The sequence below is a fragment of the Rhipicephalus microplus genome, chromosome 6 (assembly GCF_043290135.1).
Source record: "Rhipicephalus microplus isolate Deutch F79 chromosome 6, USDA_Rmic, whole genome shotgun sequence".
Lineage (NCBI taxonomy): Eukaryota > Metazoa > Arthropoda > Arachnida > Ixodida > Ixodidae > Rhipicephalus > Rhipicephalus microplus.
In genome coordinates, this window is record NC_134705.1 from 201,916,478 (window position 1) to 201,943,798 (window position 27,321).

Sequence of the window (27,321 nt, forward strand, 5' to 3'; positions counted from 1 at the left end):
CGCGGGGCACGTTTTGATCTGCTTGCCATTCTGCGCGTGACCTTCCAATTTGTTGCTATCGCGTTCATTGCTTCGCCTTTGCGGCAAAGCTGCGACTTCTTTTTTTTTTGTATTTCGCGGTCAAAGTAGTTAGCAGAAAAACACTAATAATTAACATATATAAAGTTCGAAACTGCGTAATCGGACGTTTTGCAAAACGATCTACAACTTCCTCATTGAAATTTTTGACTCACATTCGTTACTTCAGAAGTAAATTAAGAAGGACCAATTGAAAAAATCAATTAATTAAACAATCGGAACACAAAAAATAGTATGATTCACTCCAAACAATGGTCAGAACATGCATTTAGCCGCGTCGTATTTGCCTGTGTCGGCATATTTTAAAACTCTGGCTTATAAAGATAGCTGCGACACCTTGTATATAGCGCTGACTGAACAGGTACACAGTTGAGGACGCACACAACTGGCGCTAAAAACAGGCACTGTGTCATATCCTGTGTCACTGTGCATTCGGTGTTGTTTTTGTCGTCAGTGTTTACCAACAAGCCCGAATTTCAACCGTGCATAGTATAGTACTGACACATGTGTTAAGCCCTTCATGACCGATTTATGGACTTTTTTTTTTCTTCTGAGTAGCCTCGAGGGCTGATGTGGCTATGTGCAATAAAAAAAAAACCGGGGAACTGCCGTGTCTTCTCGGTAGAACCAGGCATCCTGTATGACATTCAAGAGATCACAGATCTCTCGAACGTCATGTAGGATGCGTGGGTTCGACTCCCGACTGGACGCATGATTTCTAATGCGCCTGTAGTGATTTCTCGCTCGCAAGTGGCGCCGCCGACACCATAAATTATTCGACACGGGCTCTAACGCGATCCCCGGTGAGATGAAATTATTCCAAAATCTGTGCTGCCATCCCATAGAACGTCGATGTTGTAAGGTGGATGTGGTTACGCCGTCAGTACTGCGTTCGTGCAGCTGAGATTATAGTTAGTGCTGATTGATGGGCACGTGTGCCTTCTCTGCCGTGCACGCGATTGGCGAGGCGGTGTCGCAGTCTGTAGCCGCAGCGTGCCCAAAACGAGGGGTCAAGCAGCGCGCCCGGTGCCAAGGGGCAAAGACCCGGCGAATCCATTTGCGCCTGGCGCCCCGTCATTAAACGTGGCGCCTCGGCAGCAGCGCCCCCTGTGGGTGCGAGCCTTGTTTCAGTCGCGCGCCGTAGCAACGTTCCACTAACGTTGCGCCGCAGTACTTGTGTCTCGTGGCCGAACGCAATGTAGACAGATAATGTGTATTGTGATCAAGGAGGTTGCGCTTTCTGTTTTCTGCGTGTTCATTTTTCTTTCCTTTAACGGTGGGACCACTTAAAGGACCGGCTTGTCGTCTCGTGTCTCGCGCTAGGGGTCACGCAAGTCGCCATTTTTATGACGTGTGTCGAGCAGACGTTCCCGTTTGAAACGCCAGCGTCGCCGAAGAGCTAATACGTCCGTCCGATGCTGTGAAGCGACGGTGAAACGCCAGCTTCGGGAGTTATACCGGTGTCACATGTTGTATTGCTGACCACGATTAAGCTCGATGGGGATAACATTTCTCAACCGAGATGAGCTCTAAGAGAAACGGAGGCGAGTGCCGAGAGTTGGACGCACGGTGCTTGGAGTGGCAGACAGCAGAAAGGAGATTATAAAACATAAATGGATAATCGTGAAATAATCACAACGAAAGAACAGAAATAAATAGAGAATATCACATGGGGCACTCGAAAAACAATGGGATATAGCACAAAGAAGCACATTGTTGCGAAGCGTATGTTTATCAGCTCGCGACTGCTTCTGCGCAGAGCTGATAAGACGAGCGGACGAGACGACGGTGAGTTAAACAAGGTTTATGTACAACATATATACAGAGGCGTTACAATTTCGGCACTGGGGCCGACAGAGACTCGAAGAGCCGAGCTCTCCTCTCTAACACATAGGTCAGCCTTTCGCCTAAGACCGCTGATCGCGACACGCCGCAGGGCTTCTTTTATTTACACCGGGTCCAACCAAAATGTCCAATCAGAAGCGCCGCCGGTCGTCGGGGCAGAGTCCGCCAATGGGGTCCGCCGCGCCATGCGTCAGGCCACCAGACACGCGGCCGCCGGCTCGCTGTCACGTGCGCCGCTGACTCACTGCACATGGGCCAGAGGGGCGCCGCGCGTGTTCACGCCGTCGAGGTGATCGCGCCAGGCGGACTGGCCTTGACCCAGATTGCCTTTTTCAGAGGCACGGACGTTTGACGAGGACTCGCTGGCATAACAGCACCCCCGCCGCCAGACAATGCACCGGAAAGACGAGCTGCTTCCACGGGGCTCGGATGTCAGGTGCGCTCGTTCGCCAGGTCCCTCCAGGTTCGCCTCCAGGGCCATGGGGAGAAAACAGCTCCAAACTGTTCCGGGAACACATCCCATTTTTGACGACGGATCCCAGCTCCACTGGCTTGTCGCCACAACTTGCTGACCAGCTTCACTCGTCTCTTCTGACCATCTTCGGTTTCAGCACTTGTCGATGGTTCTGCAACTTGCCAAGAACGGATCGACAACAGACAACACACGACACACGCAAGTGCCTTCGGTCACCCGACAGAACACCAGACAAAGTATAGTACAACATATACCTATCTACGTGTTTATCGGAATTTTGTTCCCTCTACATCAAGAGGCACATGTGGGACACAAGACTCTTAAAGTAAGAACTTGAATTTTTCACAATTACAACAACGCAACGAATTAGAATACCACATAAAGTTGGCCCCTTGAGAGCACTCTGAACGAGAGCGCTCGGCCCAGGTCGTGATGAGGTCAAAATTTTGCCCCGAATCGCCAGCGAGAAACCGAAAGGTTGAGACGGTACTAACTAAACGCACGGCTCAATGCGTCGGCATTAGCGTTTAGCCTTCCTTTTTTGTAGCGAACGTCAAAGTTGTGCTGTTGGAGTATCATGCTCCACCTCAGTAACCGGCCACTTTTAGGCGACATGTTATTTAACCAGGTTAGAGGACAGTGGTCCGTTTCAACCACAAACCTCGAACCGGAGACATAACAAGCTAGCCTTTGAACGGCCCACACGAGGCAAGCGCATTCCTTTTCAGAGGTACTGTACGCCTCTTCCCTGCCGCTGAGTTTTCGACTTAAATACAAAACTGGCCTTTCGTTGCCAGCACTGTCCTCCTGGCACAATACAGCTCCCATGCCGCGATCACTCGCGTCGCATTGAATCACAAATCTCTTAGAGAAATCGGGTGCCATGAGAACAGGCTTTTCGCTTAGGGCCTGTTTTAGCTGGCAAAACGCAGTCTCCTTTTCTGAGTCCCATACTACTTTAACCGGCTCGGACTTTCGAAGCGCGTCCGTGAGGGGGCTGGCAATGCTAGAGTAATTTTGCACGTAATGCTGATAGTATCCAGCCAAGCCCAAGAATGCCCTTATCTCTGATTTTGTGGTTGGTCGTGGATAGTTCACGACAGCGGCTACCTTAATTTCTGAAGGTCTACGCCGGCCACGCCCCACAACGTGCCCCAGGTAAGACACCTCGCCACACCCTAGGTGACATTTAGTAGGTTTCACGGTAAGGCCAGCCTTTCTCAACCTGTTCAGCACGACGCGTAGATGCTCGACATCTTCTTCCCAGTTGTTGGAGAAGATGGCGACATCGTCAATATACGGCAGAGCGAACTCGGAGAGGCCTTTAAGAACGCGGTCTATTAAGCCTGAAAAACAAAAGGGTGCATTTTTCAATCCAAAGCTCAGCTTAAGTGGGCGATACGTTCCAAATGGAGAAACAAATGTGGCATAGCGGCTGGCACGCTGTGTAAGGGGGACTTGCCAATACCCTCGCACGAGGTCTAACGTGGAAATATAGCTGGACTGTGACACAGTTTCCACCCTCTCCTCTAGGTTGGGTATCGGGTAAGTTTGGTCTCGAGTTATTGCGTTAAGACGCCGGTAATCGATGCATGGCCTCGGATCTTTTCCTGGCACCTGAACCAATATTAGAGGGGATGTATAGTCACTCTCGCCCGGTACTATGACTCCCAACTCCAGCATTTTATCGATCTCCTCTTTCATGATCTGCTTTTGCACGGGGGAACAACGATACGGCTTGCTACGGATTGGCTCCTCACAAGTTAGCTCGATATCGTGCTCGATCACCGTCGTGTTTCCGGGACGGTCCGAAAACACGTCTTGAAACTCGGAAACAATCCTTCTCAGGTCCTCCTTCTGGACTTCACTTAACCTAGGCTCTAGGTTCAACTGCTCCAAGATTACCTCCGATCCCCCTTCGATTACATCACTAGAATTCAAAATTTCTTCTCCCTCTTCCTCTGCAGCATTCAACAGCAGATTTACGACCGCTTGACGTTGAACGTATGGTTTCATCAAGTTACTGTGGTAAATTTTGTTCGGCCGCCTTCCTAATTTCACTTCATAATTGGTATCAGAAAGCTTCGATATTACTTTGGCGGGCCCTTCCCAATGAACCTCAAGCTTGTTCTTTTTGGACGGCCGCAGCAGCATTACTTGACTACCAACTTCAAATGTGCGCTTCTTCGCCGATTTGTCGTAGTACTCCTTCGATAATACTTGTGCAGCCTTCATGTGGCTTTCCACAAGATCTTTCGTTTTTCCAAGCCTCTGAAGGAGGTCTAGAACATACGCAACTACATTAGGGTCCTCATTGAATCCCTCCCAGGACTCGCGTAGCATTTGCAATGGTGTTCTCAAACTCCTGCCATACACAAGTTCTGCAGGGCTAAAACCAGTGCTCTCATGAGGAGCTGATCTTAAAGCGAACATAGCGGGAGGAATACACGCTTCCCAGTCGCATTTGTGCTCGTAACAAAGAGCTCTCAGTATCCGTTTCAGAACGGAATGCATACGCTCTACCGGATTAGATTGCGGGTGATGGATCGAGCTGTGCACTACTTTTATTCCACATTTATCCATAAAGGTAGAGGTAAGGCAGCTGGTGAAGACACTACCATTGTCGCATTGGATTTCAGAAGGAAATCCGACGCGTGCAAAAATAGATAGCAGCGCATCCACGACATGAGGGGAATTGAGCTCCTTAAGGGGTATCGCTTCCGGAAATTTTGTGGCTACACAGAGAGCCGTCAGGATGTACCGACAACCTTGCCTTGACTCTGGCAATGGCCCGACTATATCAATTACTAGGCGCCGAAAAGGTTCTGTGATAATCGGCACAAGCTTCATGGGTGCCTTCCACTTGTCCGTGGATTTCCCCGCTCTCTGACAAGTGTCGCATGAGCGCACAAAGTCTTCGATATCCTTCCAGCATTTCGGCCAATAAAACTGAAGGGAAACTCTAGCCTTGCTCTTTTTTATGCCGAGATGCCCTGCCCATGCGTTTTCATGCGCCAGTTCCAATAGTTGGCGACGATACTTTTGTGGCACTAAGAGCTGCTCATACTTGCGACCTTGCGCATTTGTGTAGCTCCGATACAAAAGCCCCGCTTTCTCAAAAAAAGAAACATTCTTTTTCTTTTTTTCTAAGTTTACGCTTTCCATTAGCGCTTTAATCGAGAGGTCCTCACGCTGCTCTCGAATGAGCGTTTCTCGATCAACCCTCGACAGCTCACTCCAACTTTCCGCTACAGGCGAGAGCGTTGCAGCCCTCTCCCTCTGATCCAATGGCGCCATGTCGTCTCCCCTTTCCACGGGAACCGCGCTGGTCGGTCCGGCGACGGGCCGCTCGCGCGACTGCTCACATGACTCACGCGGAAAGTTTCCTCTCTGAGGTTCCGTCGACCCGCCGACAAGGTCACTTGAGAGTTCACCGCTTTGAACAAGGTCAAGCTCTTGCGAGAGCTTCCGCGCTTGCGATCGCGTGAGGGCCATGTACGCTAAGTTGGGGAAGAACGATTTACCCTGCTCTTTGAGAAGCTGCTCTGAGTTGTTGGAGAAGAGATAAGGAAAACGATCGGGAATCGCGGCAGACACAGCCGCTTCGGTGCGAAGCTTACCGAACGGGCCTTCAATGACAACCGTGGCGATTGGTAAGCAAGCACTCTGCTCCTCGGCGACTTGCCTGATCCACGCGCATTCTCCTGTAAAGTCGTCCGGAGACACCAATGAAGGATGGACAACATCCATGGTTGCCGCGGAGTCTCTAAGTGCTCGACACGCTTTCCCATTCACACTAATTTCTTGGATATACGGCTCCAACAACCGCATGTTCTTTTCCGATTCTCTGATTGTTGCAAAAGCAAACTTTTGCTTACAGTTTATCGCGATGTGCCCTTCCTTTTTGAAGTTGTAGCAGATTAGTGGCTTCCGTGATTCAAACGCCCGTGTGGTATCAGTGCGTTGTTTAGAAACCTCACTCGATTTTTCCGCTTCTGTTTTCCCTTCCTCTACAGTGTCCTTCGTAAGAGACGGGTCCTTTTTGAAATTACGGTGCGGAGCGGGTTTCCGTTGATCAGGTTTCTTTGAAAAGCCCTCTTTTCTTTCATCCTTTTCAACGCGCACTGCCCTGCTATGCAACTTTCGGCGAGTATAATACTCCTCAGCTAACTCTGCTGCCTTGTTTAGCTGTACTTCACCAAGTTTGTCCTGCAGCCAAAGTTTGACATCCTCCTCGATGCAGCGGTAGAATTGCTCCAGTGCAACGCATTCCACCACTTTATCGCGGTCGTCATAAACACCTTCGCCCTTGAGCCATTCAATCAAATCGGCTTTAAGACGAAACGCGAAGTCAACGTGTGACTCATTCCCCTTTCTAGCATACCGGAACCTTTGCCTGAAAGCCTCGGGTGACAACTTATAACGTCTCAAGAGCACTTCCTTAACCTCGTCATAGCTCTCAAACGCTTCCCTCGACAAGCAAGTTATCGCGTCGGACACTTCGCCGGGAAGAAGAGCTAGCAGGTTCCGCGCCCAAAGAGACTGCTCCAAAGCATTTCGCTCACAGACGTGTTCAAACTTGACGAGATACTTCGCCATGTCCTCGCCTACTACGAACGGTGGCAGTTGATCCCGAATTCTAATACCGCTGACCTGAATCGTCGGAGAAGCTGCGCTAGGCGCCTGCGAACACTGTAGGATTGCCAATTCTAGTCGTTTCATCTCAAGGCGCTCCTGTCTCTCGGCCTCCTCGCGACGTTCGCGCCTTTCAGCTTCTTCACGTTCGCGAGCTTCGCGCCTTTCAGCTTCTTCACGTTCGCGAGCTTCGCGCCTTTCAGCTTCTTCGCGAGCTTCGCGCCTTTCAGCTTCTTCGCGAGCTTCTACTTCTCGCCTTTCAGCCTCCTCACGGCGTGCTTTAATATCCACCCAGGCCTCATCGACTTCCTCAGCCGACACTCCCTCATCCTTCATGATCTCAAGGATCGCTTGCTTTCGTTTCGCACGGCCCAAAGTAATGCCGAGTTCCTCACAAATTTCGATGAGTTCCTTCACTTTAAGGTTCTCCATCGTTCACACTAGCCTCTTGCTGTTTGCCCCTGTTAACAATTTACTTGCCGTACCCACTATAAGTCAACTAGCAAGACGCGCAAGCAATTTTTCACTCTCCCGTGTTTACCCCCTCCGCATTAACTTTGGTTTCAAAGCACTTTGACTTTGCTTGAAACGATCAAAGCTCACTCTAATGCTTCACACAGCCCTTCTCTAAACTACTACAACCTGAGCTAGAGCAGTCTGGTGAACTGAGGGGAAAACATCAGGCACTCACCGCATCGATGTCGCTGACGCCGGCCGATCCCGCAGCTGCCAACCACTGTTGCGAAGCGTATGTTTATCAGCTCGCGACTGCTTCTGCGCAGAGCTGATAAGACGAGCGGACGAGACGACGGTGAGTTAAACAAGGTTTATGTACAACATATATACAGAGGCGTTACAATTTCGGCACTGGGGCCGACAGAGACTCGAAGAGCCGAGCTCTCCTCTCTAACACATAGGTCAGCCTTTCGCCTAAGACCGCTGATCGCGACACGCCGCAGGGCTTCTTTTATTTACACCGGGTCCAACCAAAATGTCCAATCAGAAGCGCCGCCGGTCGTCGGGGCAGAGTCCGCCAATGGGGTCCGCCGCGCCATGCGTCAGGCCACCAGACACGCGGCCGCCGGCTCGCTGTCACGTGCGCCGCTGACTCACTGCACATGGGCCAGAGGGGCGCCGCGCGTGTTCACGCCGTCGAGGTGATCGCGCCAGGCGGACTGGCCTTGACCCAGATTGCCTTTTTCAGAGGCACGGACGTTTGACGAGGACTCGCTGGCATAACAACATAGACGCAGGCGAAATAATGCTTTGCACGCAGTTAATTCACATACAGCTTTCGCTTGGGGTGGTGCTGGCCTTTTTGTGTCTCTCTTCCCATGTTGTGAAACTAAACTGAACTGTTTAACATAGAGCAATGCGATAAAAATGAATAAATAAAGGTAATAGGGCAGCCACACACACGCGAACTTTCGCTTGCCCTCCATTTTCCCGAGGCGGGAAAGGGCTCTTGTTTTGTTTTTATAATGTTTTCCTTTGTGTGTGTCGAGGGGAGGGCTGAGCTTTCAAAGTTCGGGTGACCGAGAAGTCTCTTGGCGTGGTGGTGGTCGGCTGCTGACCCGAAGGTCGGGGGTTCGATCCATTCGTTGCGGTCGCATTTCGATGGAGGCGAAGTGGTCCCTGTACTGTGCGATGTCAGTGCGCGCTAAAGCTCTAACGCCGAACGGTGGAAATTTCCGGAGCCCTCCACTACGAGGTCTTTCATAATCACATCGTGGTTTTTGGACGTAAAACCCCAGGTGTACTCGGAATTTTCGGCATTGTGCACGGTGAACGTGCCTGCAAGGTATCAACATATCTCCAGCCGTGATGTAAATCCTGGGTTTGTACACGCATTGCAGTTGGCATGGGCTGATGATGAGAATATGGGGAGCTGTAATGAGAGAAGTCATACGATATCTCGCAAATTATTTCTTCCGATTTGTCTTCGTGCCTCCTGAACATGCAATATGGCAATATGCACACGTGCGTTTTACAGAAATGCGGCTGTAAGTCGAACGCACGACCTGTTGCTCTTCGTCGCGTATCGTCTGAGTCAGCGCGTCGGAAGAGATGGAAGACATTAGAAAGCTGTGGCGCCAACGTTCGGGCAAGCGCAGTGAATGTCAAACGACGACAGCCTCTCTCGATAAACACTACGCGTTGTCACGCTTTTCAGTTCCATGTGGTTTGTTTACTCTCTTTTCCTTTTCTTTTTTTTTTATACAAGTCAATTGACTGTTCTGCCTTGCTTGGATGTGTCATCGCCGTTCTTTCAATAAGTGGTCGAATATTTCTCCCACGGCGCGCTGTGTCAGCGCCGAGTCGCTCGCATGCGGGAATATTCAGCGTGCGATTCGTTATACAGCGCGTCTCGGTGCCGCCCGCCTTCGTGCTTCCGCCCTGCGACGTTCGCGCGCCTGTAAACAGGGGACTTGGAGGTTGACAAGTTGGTTTCGGTGGGAGCGAGGCGAAGCAGGCGCGGCTCTTTATCCAGAGGATGTTGTGCGTGGGAGCGAGCCCAGTCACGGCCTCCGAGACGAGAGCGTATATCGTGCAAATATTCGCCGCTTTCCGTGTAAGCCATGTTCTTTACAGAACACATCTCTGGCTGTCAACTTCTGGCAAAGCGAGAAAGAAAGACGCAGCTGCTTTGTGTACCCACGGTTCGTATTATTTCTGCGTATACCTGTGGGTCCGAAGAATGCGCAGAACTCTTGCGCGTTCACCTAAAACGACCTGAGGGCGAAAGCAATCTTACTTGTCTTCTCAGTCGATGTAGAAAGGATTACGAGCCGTGTATTCGGAAAGAAGGGTTTTCCCGCCGCCTCATTCCAAGCTAAGCAGGCGGTCACGCTCAGACTCCTGCAGACAAACTCTTACAAAAGCCGGTGACCCTCCGTACATTCAGACAAATAGCTCTTGCGCAGCCTGTGGCGAAGTTGCCACGTTGCCTCAGATGCTCTGGGAGTGCGGGTCGTTGGGCCCGAAGCTCACCAAGGAAGAGTGCAGCTGCGAAGTCCCATGTATAGAAACCAAATCCTGGCTGTCCATTGTGTTCGTGAACGGGCCGGCAGGCTAGACTTGTCGGTCCCGACAAGGGATTAAAGTAGGGGCTCATTTTATCGCGTTTTGTTGGACCCAACAAATGTTTATTCACTCGGTCACTCTACTTAATCACTCACTTTTGTGTGCCACTGCAGCCAAGCGCCGTCTTCATTTCTTCTCTTGAGGCCGATTTTGTTCACCCAGAGAGTGCTACGACGGAATCGCGTGGTGATACGTCACAATTAAGACGTCGCGACAGAAATTTTGATGTCATTATGGTGACATCATCACGTGATTTTTGCGTCACTCGTCCCCGACGCAGGGGGTTTTTCGCCGCTGCCGGTTAAATTGCCCGTTTGATAAGGCATCTAATGCTCAATTAAGGCTTGATGATTAAGTTATTCCATTCCATTACCGCTTCTCGTAGGATATTTTTCCCTTGAGATGTTCTGCTCGAGCAAAGTGAAGCGTTTTATTGTCCGTTCACGCGATAAGCTGCGGCCAAAAGTCTTGAGACATCTAATTGGCCAACACGCGTCATTTCTGGTCTTGTGAAAGAAAAGGCGGCCGTTTTGTTCGGTGTGGCCCTTTCTCGTCAGACTGTACCAAAAGATGGGATGATTCTAGAAGCACAGGCTTTCTAATGGCCAACAGTTGCGCGTGCACCGTGTTACCCGTTGTCGTGTGTTATCCTTGTCTCCTATTCATAAGCTCTTTGGTACATAGTCAACCACAGTACAGTGAATTATTCTCGCTGGTTGCACTTCGCATCGAACTCGGCACATGAAACAATTAAGTGGGCCGCCCTCGGGCTCATGCTACTACTTTGTAAGTTTTTTTTTCTTCTTCGCACAGCCACACGTTGGAACAGCTTACTCCCACTTAATTGCCTCCGTAATCTTCGTGCAAAAAATAATCGATCATATTTTATAATAAAAAACTACTGGACGTCATTCTTGCTGCTTGCATGCAATATACGGAATTACGTACCCCGATAACTCATGTGTATAGCGTGCTTAATAATACTTATTATAGTCTCGTTATTTTAAACTGATGTATGGACAATAAATAATGTATATGTAATGAAATTAAATGAGATAACGCCGGCGCACAAATATATGGACGTAAAGTCTTCCTGGCCACCATCGACACTGCTGTATACAGTCGCTATTTGAGTCAGCCCGTTTCCTCAACGACGTCCGAGGCACGTATACGCACTGAGAAAGGACACTGACTTTGATCCTCGACCACGGTTCTAATCCGGCGCCCCGGGTTGCACTTCCTTGGCTTTAAGGGACAGGCGCTGCCGTTTTGCGTGTGACTCGGTTGTGTGTGTTGTGTTGGCGTGTTATCGCGTCATCCGTCCACATGTGTGTCTCCTGCGAACCTTGTAACCTGCGTTGCGCGCATACCTAATGCGTGTGCCCCAGTGCCAGAGTTGCAAGATGATACTGAGCTGACAAGCAAATGCTCATCACAAAAGAACCACGGTCTTTCAAAAAAATAAAGAAAGAAAGGGCGTGACTATAGCGAAGAAAAGGTAATTTGCAGAATTTTAGATGCGGAGCATCTTATACTCGCGCCTTGTAGTGCGCCGTCCGCGCCGTCCGCACCGCTTCTCGAACATTCGACAGCTGACGCGCGCGCATGTGCCGTCGCGCCGTCGCCCACTCTTCCACCATCTGTGCATCCCTTCCTCCTCTACACACCGCGCGCGCTTCACTCCTCCACCATCTGTGCACCCTTCCTCCTCTACACACCGCGTTCGACATCTACAATTCTCCTGATTCTCCAGTGGACGCGCATGTGGCGTCGCGCTTCGAGAACATTCAACAGCTGACAGTGCATGCGCCGTCGTGCTGTATATATACTCAAGGTCGGCGCTCGCTCGCTCAGTTGCCGCTCGTCGGTTGGTTTGTACGGCGCGTCGACGTCCAAGGTCGCGGTGAAATGAATTCCAACGAATCCACAAACACAATGATCGACGTCCCTTCGACCAGCGCCGCCCTTTCGCATACGTGTGTACGTGTTCACTCATTTAACACCCCCTCCTACAACCACGTTAACCAATTTAGCCATCGACCCAAGTAAGTCGCAATTTAACACCCCATTTCACAACCACGTTAACCAATTTAGCCATCGACCCAAGTAAGTCGCACTTTAACACCCCGTTAACCAATTAATGGTCCGCATCCTCCTCAGTGTTCTCCTGAGGGAAGGTGCGGGCAATTTTTCTGTTCTTCAGAACATTTTTCACTGTAATAAAAAAATTTACTCAGGCACGAAGGGGAGTGTAAAAAAATCACTTTTTTGTGCAGTCAAAATATGCGCGATTATGAACGAAACCCCGCAAGAAACGTGACAAGTGACTGGGTGATATATAAAGGGAGCCCAAGTTCGTTTATTCTAAGCGGAACTGGTAACTCCCGTGGCGCGCGGGCGTGAAGTACGCGTCTATACGGTGCTGCCGTACCGGATAGGAATCTGCGGGAAGGACCCGCCCTTCTCTTTGTCCTACAATTCCCTCTTTAGCTTGGCACTGCCAAGCCCCCCGTAATCCGCGCAGTGTCTCGCGCGCAGCGGGTGGTCGAAGAGAAAGTCGGCGCCCGTCGCGACGAGGTAGCCGTGTAAAGGAAGTTCCATCTATAGCTGGCACGTACATGCCAAATGAATCGCCAAAGCGTGATAGACGTCTCGCTGGAACAAGGAGGAGTCGTCGTTGCGTTTACCGCCTCGTTGAAGATGTTGTGCGCGTCCGAGTTACTTTTACGGCGATCCTTTTCTCGGAGGACGCCAGACTGATCGATGGAAAGATTCCGGCCGGGCGCGTTTCTTTCTCAATCTTCGTTTATTTTTTCATAATAGTAGTAATGGATATGTGATTTTACGTCCCCACAATATGATTGTGAGAAACGCCGTATTGCCGAGTACTCCGGAATTTCGATCGCCTGATGATCTTTAACGTGGACTGATATCGCGTAGTACCCGAGCCTCTGTAAAGCCCCCATTTCGACCGGGACCGAACCCGCGACCTTCGGGTCAGCAGCCGAGCATCTTAGCCACTGATCCACCGAGGCGGACGTGCATTTATTTGTAGCTGCTCCTTTCTTCATTATTATCTCCTACCTCTGTGCGGGAATAATGCGCTTATTATTTTGCAGGGCTCCACTTGTTATACGGGCGAAATGAAGCAGCGATTGAGCGTTTCCTATCTGTTTGTTAAAATAAGTCGTTTAGAAAGGCATTAAAAAGCAGAAATATTTTTCGCGTATGAGTAAACTATGCTTTCTCAATTAAAAAAAAAAACACCACCCTTCGTTACGTGAAGCCGCATGGTAAGTGAAATAATGCCTTAACAAAAAATGTAGGTGGCGCCACAACCTTGGGAGTTTCTAACATCCCCACAAGATTCCGCACCATTCGCCATGACGTCACAGATTTCGGCGGTGCCTGCTGGGGCTATTGGGCCTTTGTGTAATTTTTAATAAGTGAAAATGAAGTACATTGTCCTCTGACGGGACCGTATAGGCTTACCACGACAAGTGTGAGGAATTATTTCGGTGAGCTGCGCCAAAATGATCATACACACTTTGAAATCTGTCACTCCATGCGTGGAGATTTGGTGAAGTGCATGAAGCTTTGAACTTGTAATAAAGCCATATCATGGTGAAATTAACGACCTTCTCGTTCTCTAAGTACAATTTATCAATCTAAACTGAATCGTAGTTCCTATATAGGGCCCTTTAAACTAACTGTGTATAAACCGCGCCAAGACAATCCTCTGCGCTTTGAACGGTCAATGAACCAATTGTGAGCGCGTCAGAATTGAGAATATGCCGTTGTGTCGCTATAGGGTCCCTTCCGCGCGCTTACGGTCGAGAAAAAAGTTCGGTTAGATGCTGCAGACGCGGCAGAATCAGTTGAATTATTAGTTTGTTGCTTATCAGCGGAGTAAGGTAGCCAAGCGTATACATGCCACCGTGTCTGCACTTCCCTTTGGTGGTCACAGTGGTGATGCTTTGACCAGAATACGGAGCGCTTAATGGGTACGTGCCGAGATTTCCCAACAGGATGGCTCCCTTCCGCCTTATATATGGCGCTGATCAGAGTGGTGATAGGTGAACGTGCGGGCCACTTCTTCATTGAGACTCGTATTATGACCATTACATTGTTTAGCTATCTGCCGCCTATTCAGCTGCAGATGAAATCTCCCGTCGGGATTTAATTTCGTTGTCGGGTATAAGGGAGGGGCGTGAATGGGGCGAGCACAAGTCGTGCACTTCCTAACAGGGTTTCCGCCTTTTTTTTAATTTTCTTATAAAGAATATTCGGCCCCTATAAATAGAAGCCGGGTATTGTATCTGTGCATGCGTCATTAAATTTTCTCTGGAGTGCTACCGCCCGCCTCTTTGTTTTTATAGGGATGCGTTAACATTCGAACACTCCGCCGCCTCCTTTCTTTTTTCTTTTTCATTTTATCGGTCCTATTTGTCGCGTAAAAAAAGCCCAAAACACTATCTTCTGAAGTGAGCGCGCATACACCCTTGCCTTCTATAGGTCCGTCGTATTCGTCGGCGATGACTGGCTTGCAGGGCGGAAACGTCTTGGCTGACTGGCTCGTTTGACAGTGTTTAACTGGAATCGAAGCTGCGTGTATTTCTCCGGTGTTCGACCAAGGTGCTATCATCTCGTTTTGTGTGAATGACCCGTGATTGTCAGGCTGGCTGATAGTCAGTATCAGGCCTGTGAGTGTTTATTATTTTTCATTTTTCGCTGGTATATCATGGGCTGTTGTCGAAGGTTTTGTGGTTGTGAATGCAAACCAAAGGCAAATACACTCCTTTCAAGTGCATTCTCATCCGCGTTTAAGCCGCAGCATTATTTCGGCGTTTGGATATATGCATTTAGAGAAGGTGCACACGGTTTGTCGTGTATGCTTTCTAACGCTGCGCCACATTACATGCTTAATTGGTGCAGTAATGTACGTTCATCAGCTCCATTTTGCTTAATAGCTACAGAGATTTATATGGTCACGGCCTAAAATAACGACAATGTGAACCATTAATGAAGTCTATCTCTCTGATAATCTGTATATTGCACTCTCTCCTCGATTCCTTCTTCTCTCTACTCCTTGTTCGTTCGTTTTCTCTCTTCGAGACCGGCGCTTCCTGCTTGCGAGCGTACACCGGAGCAGCAGCCGAAGCAAGCAGCGTTCGGGCGGGGACATGGATGGCTGCTGCGCCGGAACCGTGCCGCGCCCGTGCGCAGAATTATTAGGCGCCCGTGATTTGCCACGGAGAGCGCACTTTCTTCTTTCTTTTGTCTCGGCCGAACGTTCGTGGCGTACTCTTCCCCGATTTCCCAGCGTGGCAATTTTCAATCGCCGCAGCACCATTACGGGACGGCCTATCGCACACGGTGCGCACTTGCGCTTATCGCGCTATGGGATCGCTCTCGAGATGTCGCGTTTGTGGAACCCTGCTTTGTTTCCAGATTGCGTGCAGTGCAGCTAAAGCTTATGGCGGAGCGATATCCAATTGACATCGCACGAGTCCGCCTCGCTTTCGCTGGAGCTCTTGGTGAGCGCATATGCTGCTGCCCCCCCCCCCCCCGGGTACGAGCGACTAAGATTGAAATTATTGAGCATGATTACAGGAAGTTAAGAAGTCTATATGGTGTGGAAAAAAAAAGGGGGGGCAATGGAAGTAGTGGTCGCTTTAGACAAGAACGGCAAAAGCCCATGCGCCCACGAGGCACTCAGCAAATTGAAACAATAAACTTGCCAGCGCGAGTTGGTATCTCAGTAAATTACGTTGACGTTGCCAGCTGATCGTATTGTTTAGTGCAGAGCGACGCAGTAACTAGAAACTGGTTTTAATGGCAGAATGCAATGGATTATGTCATGTTGAAGCATGAAAACGAGGGGGATGGCTAACAAAGTTTTACAACGTACATCTCCAACACGACAGAACGCAACCAATTAGCTTGTCAAAAAAAAGTTTCGCTGACGTATTGTTCAGCTCCTCCTCTCCCTATACCTTCCCTCTTCCCGAAGCTTTTTTCAACAATTTCGGGGATAGCTCACCTTTAACCACCATGCGATGACGTCATGAGATGACTTCATCAGATGACGTGCACCATGATGTCTGTTTTGCACCCATGTGCATTCCTCGTTGATACGTTGGCTTTTCGAATGATTTCTTGCTCTCCGCCGTATCGTTACCTAGCGAAACAGCTTGTGAACTCGTATTGTGCGTTTTACTGTATACTGCGTTTCTCCCACGTTATTAGGATCAGTTCTTTTTTTATATAAGGTTTGAGCAAGGTTATATGCGAGGATTACGCCGACGTATGAAACACCGCATTGACATGATTTACGTGGCAGAGAAAGCGTATAGTTCATCCAAGAGTTGCCTGGAGGCTCGTGTTATTTGCCAGCCAACCCTGCTATTATTTTCTCATCGCTGACTTTAAATGCCTAGCGTGCGTGTGTTTACTTGTATCAAGCAGCCCCGACTTCATTTGAAATTATTTCTCGCGTACCCAATCTTGTACCAAGCGAATCGCCCGTCCCATTTAATTATCCGCCAATTGCGCACCCGATCAAAGCGTGGTAAATGCGGTTCGTGTTCCGTCCATAATTAATAAAGCCTCAGTGGCGGCTTGCGTGCCTTCTGCTCTGTACGAGCGTGGTTTGCCGCTGTCCTTGGAGTGACTTCGAGTCTAGATTACGCGGAAAAAAGGAACAAGAAAAGAACGTCGGAAAGCTAGAGGGCCATGGTGCTGCGCGTTTGTAGGAATTTTACCCTTTTGTTCGTGCCGTCTGGCAATGAGCCGACGGCTGGGAGAGAGACGCTGTCCAGTGGACTCTTTTTTCCTGGTTGTTGCGAAGCCACCTCCGAAATCCCACCGCTGCCACCACTGTTGCGTAGCGTAGGTTTATCAGCTCGCGACTGCTTCTGCGCAGAGCTGATAAGACGAGCGGACGAGACGACGGTGAGTTAAACAAGGTTTATGTACAGCATATATACAGAGGCGTTACAATTTCGGCACTGGGGCCGACAGAGACTCGAAGAGCCGAGCTCTCCTCTCTAACACATAGGTCAGCCCTTCGCCTAAGACCGCTGACTCACACACATGTCGGCACTCCGACATGGGGACTCCTCTCTCTAGGACTGCCGATCGCGACGCGCCGCAGGGCTTCTTTTATTTACACCGGGTCCAACCAAAATGTCCAATCAGAAGCGCCGCTGGTCGTCAGGGCAGATTCCTCCAATGGGGGGTCGCCGCGCCATGCGTCAGACCACCAGACACGAGAACGCCGGCTCGCTGTCACGTGCGGAGCTGACTCAATGCACGTGGGCCAGAGACGCGCCGCGCGTGTTTACGCCGTTCGCGCCAGGCAGACTGCGGGCTGGCCTTGACCCAGATTGCCTTTTTCAGAGGCACGGACGTTTGAGGAGGACTCGCTGGCATAACAGCACCCCCGCCGCCAGATAATGCACCGGAAAGACGAGCTGCTTCCACGGGGCTCGGATGTCAGGTGCGCTCGTTCGCCAGGTCCCTCCAGGTTCGCCTCCAGGGCCATGGGGAGAATACAGCTCCAGACTGTTCCGGGAATACAGCCCATTCTTGACGACGGATCCCAGCTCCACTGGCTTGTCGCCACAACTTGTCGACCAGCTTCACTCGTCTCTTCTGACCATCTTCGGCTTCAGCACTTGTCGATGGTTCTGCAACTTGCCAAGAACGGATCGACAACAGACAACACACGACACACGCAAGTGCCCTCGGTCACCCGACAGAACACCAGACAAAGTATAGTACAACATATACCTATCTACGTGTCTATCGGAATTTTGTTCCCTCTACATCAAGAGGCACATGTGGGACACAAGACTCTTAAAATGACAACTCAAATTTTTTTTTTCCACGTACAACAACGTAACGAATTAGAATACCACAAAGTTGGCCCCTTGAGATCACTCTGAACGAGAGCGCTCAGCCCAGGTCGTGATGAGGTCAAAATTTTGCCCCGAATCGCCAGCGAGAAACCGAAAGGTTGAGAAGGTACTAGCTGGAACGCACTGCTCAATGCACCTGCATTAGCGTTTACCTTTTCTTTTTTTTTTCTTTAGCGAACGTCAAAGTTGCGCTGTGGAGCAACATGCTCCACTTCAGTAACCGGCCACTTTTAGGCGACGATACCTATGCGGCACCAAGAGCGGCTCACACTTTCGACGTTGCACAGGGGAACAACGATACGGCTTGCTACGGATTGACTCCTCACCGCTTAGCTCGATATCGTGTTCGATCACCCTCATGTTTCCGGGGTGGTCCGAAAACGCGTCTTCAAACTCGGAACCAATCTTTCTGAGGTCCTCGTTCTCAGGTCCTCCTTCACTTAAGCTAGGCTCTAGGTTTATCTGCTCCCGGATTACTTTCGATCCCCCTTCGGTTACCTCACTAGAACGCAAATTTTCTGCTTCCTCTTCCACTGAAGCATTCAACAGCAGATTTACGACCGCTTGATGTTGAACGTGTGGTTTCATCAAGTTGTAAATTATGTCCGGCCGCCTTCCTAATTTCACTTCATAATTTGAATCGCAAGGCTTCGATAATACGTTGGCGGGCCCTTCCCAATCAATCTCAAGCTTGTTCCCTTTGGATGGCTGCAGCCGCATTACCTGATTATCAACTTCAAAAGCGCGCTTCTTCCCCGATTTCTCGTAGTGCTCCTTCGACAGCACTTTTGCCGCGTTTTTCTGGCTTTCCACTAGCGCTTCAATCGAGAGATCCTCACGCTGCTCTCGAATGAGCGTCTCTCGATCAACTCTCGGCAGCTCGCTCCAACTTTCCGCTACAGGCGAGAGCGTTGCAACCCTCTCGCTCTGACTCAATGGCGCCATGTCGTCTCCCCCAGCGCATACCGCGCCGGCCGTGTCGGCGACGGGCCGCTCGCGTGACTGCTCACATGACTCATGCGGAAACTTTCCTTTCTGGGGTTCCGTCGACCCGCCGACAAGGTCACTTGAGAGTTCACCGCATGGAACCAGGTCCAGCATCCGCGAAAGCTTTCGCGCTTGCGATCGCGTGAGAGCCATGCACGCTAAGTTGGGGAAGAATGATTTGCCCTGCTCTTTGAGAAGCTGCTCCGAGTTGTTGGAGAAAAGATAAGAAAAACGATCATTTAGCGCGGCAGACACAGCCGCTTCGGTGCAAAGCTTACCGAACGGGCCTTCAATGACAACCGTGGCGATTGGTAAGCGAACACTCTGCTCCTCGGCGACTTGCCTGATCCACGCGCATTCTCCTGTGAAATCATCCGGAGACACCAATGAAGGATGGACAACATCCATGGTTGCCGCTGAGTCTCTAAGCGCTCGGCACGTTTTCTTATTTACTTTAATTTCTTGGAGATACGGCTCCAACAACCGCATGTTTTTTTTTTTGATTCTCGGATTGTTGCGAAGGCAAATTTTTCCTGACAGTTTCTCGCGATGTGCCCTTCCTTTTTACAGTTGTAGCAGATTAGCGGCTTCCGTTTGTTTTCCGATTCAAATGCCTGTGTGGTGGAAACCTCACTCGATTTCTCCGCTTCTGTTTGCCCTTCCCCTACACTGTCCTTCGTAAGAGACGGTTCCCTCTTGAAATTACGGTGCGGAGCGGATTTCCGTTGATCAGGTTTCCTTGAAAAGCCCTCTTTCCTTTCATCCTTTTCAACGCGCACTGCCCTGCTATGCAACTTTCGGCGAGCATAATACTCCTCAGCTAACTCGGCTGCCTTATTTAACTGTACTTCCCCAAGTCTGTCCTGCAGCCAAAGTCTGACATTATCCTCGATGCAGCGGTAGAATTGCTCCAATGCAACGCATTCCACCACTTTATCGCGGTCGTCATAAACACCTTCGCCCTTGAGCCATTCGATTAAATCGGCTTTAAGACGAAACGCGAAGTCAACGTGTGACTCATTCCCCCTTTCAGCATACCGGAACCTTTGCCTGAAAGCCTCGGGTGACAACTTATAACGTCTCAAGAGCACTTCCTTAACCTCGTCATAGCTCTCAAACGCTTCCCTCGACAAGCAAGTTATCGCGTCGGACACTTCGCCGGGAAGAAGAGCTAGCAGGTTCCGCGCCCAAAGAGACCGCTCCAAAGCGTTTCGCTCACAGACGTGTTCAAACTTGACGAGATATTTCGCCATGTCCTCGCCTACTACGAACGGTGGCAGTTGGTCACGAATTCTAAAACCGCTGACCTGAATCGTCGGAGAAGCTACGCTAGGCGCCTGCGAACACTGTAGGATTGCCAATTCTAGTCGTTTCATCTCAAGGCGCTCCTGTCTCTCGGCCTCCTCGCGCTCGCGCCGTTCACGCCTTTCAGCTTCCTCACGTTCGCGAGCTTCTCGCCTTTCAGCCTCCTCACGTTCGCGAGCTTCTACTTCCCGCCTTTCAGCCTCCTCACGGCGTGCTTTAATATCCACCCAGGCCTCATCGACTTCCTCAGCCGACACTCCCTCATCCTTCATGATCTCAAGAATCGCTTGCTTTCGTTTCGCACGGCCTAAAGTAATGCCGAGTTCCTCACAAATTTCGATGAGTTCCTTCACTTTAAGGTTCTCCATCGTTCACACTAGCCTCTTGCTGTTTGCCCCTGTTAACAATTTACTTGCCGTACCCACTATAAGCCTACTAGCAGGACGCGCAAGCAATATTTCACACTCCCGTGTTTACCCCCTCCGCATAAACTTCGGTTTCAAAGCACTTCGACTTTGCTTGAAACGATCAAAGCTCACTACAATGCTTCACACAGCCCTTCTCTAAACTACTACAACCTGAGCTAGAGTAGTCTGGTGAACTGAGGGGAAAACATCAGGCACTCACCGCATCGATGTCGCTGACGCCGGCCGATCCCGCAGCTGCCAACCACTGTTGCGAAACCACCTCCGAATCCCACCGCTGCCACCACTGTTGCGTAGCGTAGGTTTATCAGCTCGCGACTGCTTCTGCGCAGAGCTGATAAGACGAGCGGGCGAGACGACGGTGAGTTAAACAAGGTTTATGTACAGCATATATACAGAGGCGTTACAATTTCGGCACTGGGGCCGACAGAGACTCGAAGAGCCGAGCTCTCCTCTCTAACACATAGGTCAGCCCTTCGCCTAAGACCGCTGACTCACACACATGTCGGCACTCCGACATGGGGACTCCTCTCTCTAGGACTGCCGATCGCGACGCGCCGCAGGGCTTCTTTTATTTACACCGGGTCCAACCAAAATGTCCAATCAGAAGCGCCGCTGGTCGTCAGGGCAGATTCCTCCAATGGGGGGTCGCCGCGCCATGCGTCAGACCACCAGACACGAGAACGCCGGCTCGCTGTCACGTGCGGAGCTGACTCAATGCACGTGGGCCAGAGACGCGCCGCGCGTGTTTACGCCGTTCGCGCCAGGCAGACTGCGGGCTGGCCTTGACCCAGATTGCCTTTTTCAGAGGCACGGACGTTTGAGGAGGACTCGCTGGCATAACATGGTACTCTTGGTTGGCGACCTAGCTACACTTGTGTCGTCTCTCTGAAGAAGCTTGTCCTAGGGTGTGCACAGAACTTGTTGCATTTTCAGGACCCTCGAATAGCCGGGACTTCCTTTCCTTCCTTCAAAACACTTGAATTTCTCGACAAATGCGGCTTTAATGGGAATCGATGGGCAATTCACAGGAACGTGTAGGCGACGTTATTTCCAGTAATGGAGATATAAGATGTGAAGGAATTAATGCTTGAAGGGACTCGAACCTGAGACCTCCGAGTAATGTGTCCGATGCTCTTGTTCGAAGGTTGTATACGTGCCGTCCCTGCCGGCGACAAACTGCCTTTTCGTTTGCTTTGATTTCTTCACATCTTATACCTCAGTTACTGCAAACAACTTCCCCGACACTTTCTTTGGCATGGTTGTCTGTTGGTTGTCATTAGGGTTGTAACCAGCAAACAAAAAACGAGCCCTTAAATTCCACTCATAATTCTCGTTGATATATACGGTGTAATATTGACTATGCGAATGTTCGGCACATAATGGGTTAGAGAATGGAGATTTTTTGTGGTTGCCTATCTATTATTTTCTTCAATTTTTGATAAAATGAAACTATCTAATGTGCATTGGGACATTTTTATAGCAAAAGAAAACCTTACTTGGTTCGCAGCCCTGCCATTTTTGACCTTCGATAAACACTGAAAACCCTTAAATCGGTGCTTTCTAAATCCTTCGCGAACTCTGCCCAGTTATGTACCGCTCGTCCTAGACATATTTTGAACACGATGTCAACCTTTCACCGACATCACCGATACCGTTTACTGCGCGTTGGTTAATTAAGGTACCGACAACCAGTTTTAATGTTACCTGTTTTCTTCAGTGCAGCAGAAAGATTACTGGTGTCCCTTATAATGGAGTGACAACGTGGAAAACGTCAAGCATTTTTTATCAAGATTTTATAATATCTGAGTCGCCTACGATGTACACACGCTGTAGGTAAGCGCGAAGGTGGTTCGTGTTTCTACGCGTCTTTTCGCTGCACTGTGTGCGCGCGCCATGGCTCGACTTGGGTCAGCTTGTTGTCGGAAAGTCCACGCGAACGCAGCACCGCTACTGAAAGTCAACGCCCTTTACTTTTTTTAATCAGCATAGAATAAAATGGGTATGTTTAAAAATTATACAACAGATCCGAACAACTCTTCACGCAGTGCCGATGCTTATCTCCAGGTGACGTGATGTGCCAGTTCTTGATATAGTAACTGTTCCTTTAGGAAATTCAGGTTTTGTTTAAGTCTTTACTTGATAGAAGAAGGACTCACTTAGTGAATACATTTAGCACTTTAAACTCCTCGAACTCAGACTCACTTGGACTGAGGCTTGCGAAAACTTTTTTTGGCCGGACTCGCTCGAACTCACCCTAGTTACGCCATATCCTTAACACTTAGAAGCTCAAAATTGACAAGGACGGTGCCCTGTGCTAACTTTCTGTGCTCCTTCCTGTCCTCGTCGATTTTGCGCGCTTCCAAGCTTTAAGATTCACACAAATCCCAACTTTCAGCTACGGTGGCGCCGCCATACGGCAACCGGCGAAAGCCGTGCTTCGTCGGCGTTCTGCCGCACAACTTCTTGCGAGTGCGGGAACTGAAGTACGGTAGGCTTTGTTGGTGCAAGCTTGTGGAACCTTTCAGCTTCAATAATTGGCAAGTAGTACAAGAGCAGTCGCGCGTGCAGCGGGCTCAAACCGCACCGTGAAAGGCGTCATAAGCGTGCTTGGTTTTCTTTTCGCCTGGCGACGGAAAAAGCCATGGGCTATCGAACTGCACATCTTGAAACTTGTCACGACAACAATGTGGTTGCCAGCGTGCACTTGAAGTCGGCTGCCTTCTGTGTCGCAACGGAATTGCTTAGATTTTATTTACAAAAACCACGACATGATGAGTAATCACCAATGAGACGCTGTTGTATTAGTACGTCGCTAATAATTTCGATGACTTGGGGTTCTTTAAAGTGCTCTTAAATTTTAGCACGCGGTTGTTCATGTGCATTTACCCCTGTCTAAATTCCACCGCCGTGGCCGGCAATCGAGCCCGTGCCACCGAACTGACACGCGCGAGGCGCAGTTAGGCAAACGCCGCCGCCGTCAGCGTTCGAGCGTAATCCTGTCTATATCACAACTCAAATGAACATGAAAGGGCGCTGCGGAGTTGCAATGGCGGATTCACGGAGGTCACCGCTTCCGCTGTCGCTAAGACAAATATTGAGCTTTCTGCAGTGCGATTGCAGTTTGCGCTGCTTTGTAGAAGGGGAGTGGCTTGTATTTTAGTCGGCACCAGTGGTCCCGCAAGCGCGAGCGGCGTTCTTGAAGTGGTCGCGCTGTGTGTGTAATGCACATGGCACACCGCATCTTTGCGAAAGTTGTTTTCATACTTCGGGCGCCGCAGCGACATGTAGTCACTAGATACAGTGGCCATTTAATAGGTTCGAGTTAACAAGTTAACACTGGTGCTTCACCTGGAAAGAAGAAGTCTGCTTGGCCGTTCGTTCTTGCTTTACGAGCGGCACCATCCTGCTCCTACCGCATACCACTGGCGCTTGGGCTGTTTGGACTTCAGTACGCAGCTTCCCTATATTGCCGCTAGGTGCCGCATGAATTGCTGGAGTCGCGATACTGACGTCACTGTGGCCGCCATTTTGTAGTACGGAATGCACAGCGAAAGGCGCACTTATATTAATCTGCTTATCTTCAGAACAGCCAGAAGCTGCGAATCGTACATCAAAATTGCCCTTGATGACGTCACATGTGCTCACATTTTAGCAACATGATTGATATTTTTTCCAGTCTTATGCTTGCGTCGAGATACGCAAGCAGCTTTCTCGACAACATCGATGTGAAGATCGAAGCAAAGTAAGCCGGTTGGGCGAGATAACCTGCAGTGTCGCATGTTTACCTGCGAAGTGGCACACTGGAGCACCAGTGTACTGGATCAGGCATTATTTTGCGCAATGAAACAATTGTAGCCCATAATTGCTGCCATGAAAGCAGTAAATGAAACGGCATCCTCGGTCAAAATGATCGGAGTGGTAAAGAAACGACCAATAGCACAAGCGGGCCTACGTCGCCTGTCTCCCGTATTGTTTTCGTTGTCGATATACGGCCGCGCGATCGTCGGACCGAGTGTATGACAAAATCTGCCGAGTTTGACGCACGCTGGATGCCCGATCCGGGAACACAGTGCGATGGAACGTCACCGAACCGGCTGCCGCACGAGCGCGTCGCATACGGTGAGATCACACCATGTGTCCCACACTTTATGCACTCTAACATGAGCTGCTTCCTCCATTTCAACGCCATGGAAAATTATCCTAGCCGAAAGCGGCGGCAGCTATGCATGGGGATCACCGCATCGACAGCCATTTTGGTTTTCTTGTGGTGCCCCCTATAGTCACTGAAAGTTGCGCCAAGAGCGGGAATGATAGGCCGCCCCATAGGGTAACTTCGAAGTCGCCGGCGTGTCCCACTGACGGCCGTGCGTCTCTTCGCGCCAACCTCTTCCTTTGCAACCTGGATGTGCTGAAAACACGACGCTGCTACGAGACGAGGTGCTTTCCCCCGTCGCACGATGCCGGGGAAACTCGCTCGGAGCTGTTGCGTCATCGTTTGCGCAACGCCGTTAGCGACGACGCGCAGCGCCTTTGCCATGAGCAGCACAGCGTCCCCAAACACGAGCGGGTAATCGGAGCGAGGTTTTGCCGCGTTTTTTTTTTTTTTCGCGTTTAACCGGCGCTCGTTTTCGAGTGTGTCTAATTGTCCAGCGACAGTGCGCCTGTGCGGGATAACTGTGTATATATCGCGGGAAGCCTTTCATAACACAAGATTAGTTCGAACTTGTGCTGTGCATCGGTGTTGTTTATCCACCCTGTGTTGAATTTGCATTGTCTAATATTTATTATCATGAACCTAGTAGCACAAATCGTTGCGTTAACATTGAGCCAACATTACCTTTTGAGGTTTCCCCAGTGTGGCTGGAATCCTTTTTTCAATGTTTCCTCAACATACATAACTTTAACATTACTGCACCGTTCCTCAAATATTGCTGTAACTTTTAACCAATATGAAAGTGACATGTACCGCATATTCTATTACCTTGTGTTATTTACCACGTAAAAATTATTTTGCATTATTTGTCACATTTGTTTTTACAAGTGCCACTTCAGTAGTTTTCACAATGGTACGTAGCAGTCTACTGTGGTACCAAGCTAAATATGTTTTCATAGATGGCTGCCTGATAGCCACCATAAACCTCTCTTAGCTGCGCTAAGCAGGCATGACATCCCAAGGATGCACTGCCGAGGCTTTGACGTCATCTTCTGTACTTTGACGGGCAGCCCAGCATTGTGGCACTTTTTAACTCCAGTGAGAATGTTTATATTTAGAGAAATATATAGCCATACATAACCAGCGCTCTTCTGTATAGTCATATAGAACAGCGCTTCGAGATAGGTTATAGTGCACATCGAGTTGTAAAAGATTATTCCCACTTAGGACAGGTAATAACCGCGGAGCCGAACCATGAGATTGAACTAGCTAGCAGAATAAGAATGGGGTGGAGCACATTTGGCAAGCACTCTCAGATCATGACAGATAGATTGACACTATCCCTCAAGAGCAAGGTATATAACAGCTGCACCTTGCCTGTACTTAGCTACGGAGCAGGAGCCTGGAGACTTACAAAGAGGGTTCAGCTTAAATTGAAGACAACGCAGCGAGCAATGGAAAGGAAAATGGTAGGTGTAACCTTAAGAGACAAGAAGAGAGCAGAGTGGATTATGGAAGAAACGGCAGTTAAGGATACCATAGTTGAAATCAAGAAGAGGAAATGGACATGGGGCGGGCATGTAGCGTGTAGACAGGATAAACGCTGGTCATTAAGGGTAAGTAACTGGATTCCCAGAAAAAGCAAGTGGGTTAGGGGGAGACAGAAGGTCAGGTGGGCATATGAGATTAAGAAGTTTGCGGGTATAAATTGGCAGCAGCAAGCGCAGGACCAATTTGACTGGCGAAACATGGGAGAGGCCTTTGTCCTGCAGTGGATGTAGTCAGGCTGATGATGATGTTAGCCATACATTAAATAAGAAAAATCTTGCTTTTTAAGAAAGTGTGTTTCTCTAATCACTTCTGGGAACACCACTGCCTACGATGCCTACACCTCTTCGTTTTCATATAAAATGATTTCTTGTGATGCATCCTTTGTATTAATCTGTGTGGTGATGCAACTGTGTGCATGCACGACTTCAGCTTGGCTTGCCTCCTGTTTACCTGCTGTTGTATTCATAGTGCTCGAAAGCTAACGAGAGGGACAGTGGTGCCACTTGTCATACCGAAATGTGTTAAAATCGTGGAAGTTCTTTGATGTCGATTGTGCTGTTACGGTTGCTGCTTCTCTCTACAATGCTTATACCTTGCTAGTATGTTTCTGGCCTAGGAAAATGACACCAACTATGCTTTGTGTCGTTCTGCAGGCACCCCGCGAGCATGGCAGCGTGCCCAGTGTCGGTGTGTGCCGACCAGACTGGAGGGTGCGATGCTTGCGGCCGAATGCTTCCCGCGTTGCACTGACCTGTCCATATGGCCAGCCACTGCTCAGGCTGAACAGAACTGTGTACCTGACCTCATCAGGGTGAGCTTTCCACAATGTCTTCTATCCAGCCACAACCGGGGCAATCA

General features: G+C 49.7%; 1 protein-coding gene across 3 annotated transcripts in view; it reads left to right on the forward strand.

The window, feature by feature from the left end:
* Positions 1-27,321, forward strand: part of LOC119166920 (klarsicht) — a 428,146-nt gene that overhangs the window by 163,624 nt on the left and 237,201 nt on the right. For all 3 annotated transcript variants that reach the window (XM_037418312.2, XM_075867617.1, XM_037418313.2), the window contains one exon: positions 27,117-27,274. The gene's annotated coding sequence lies outside the window, so the exon portion shown is untranslated. The remainder of the gene's footprint in view (positions 1-27,116; positions 27,275-27,321) is intronic.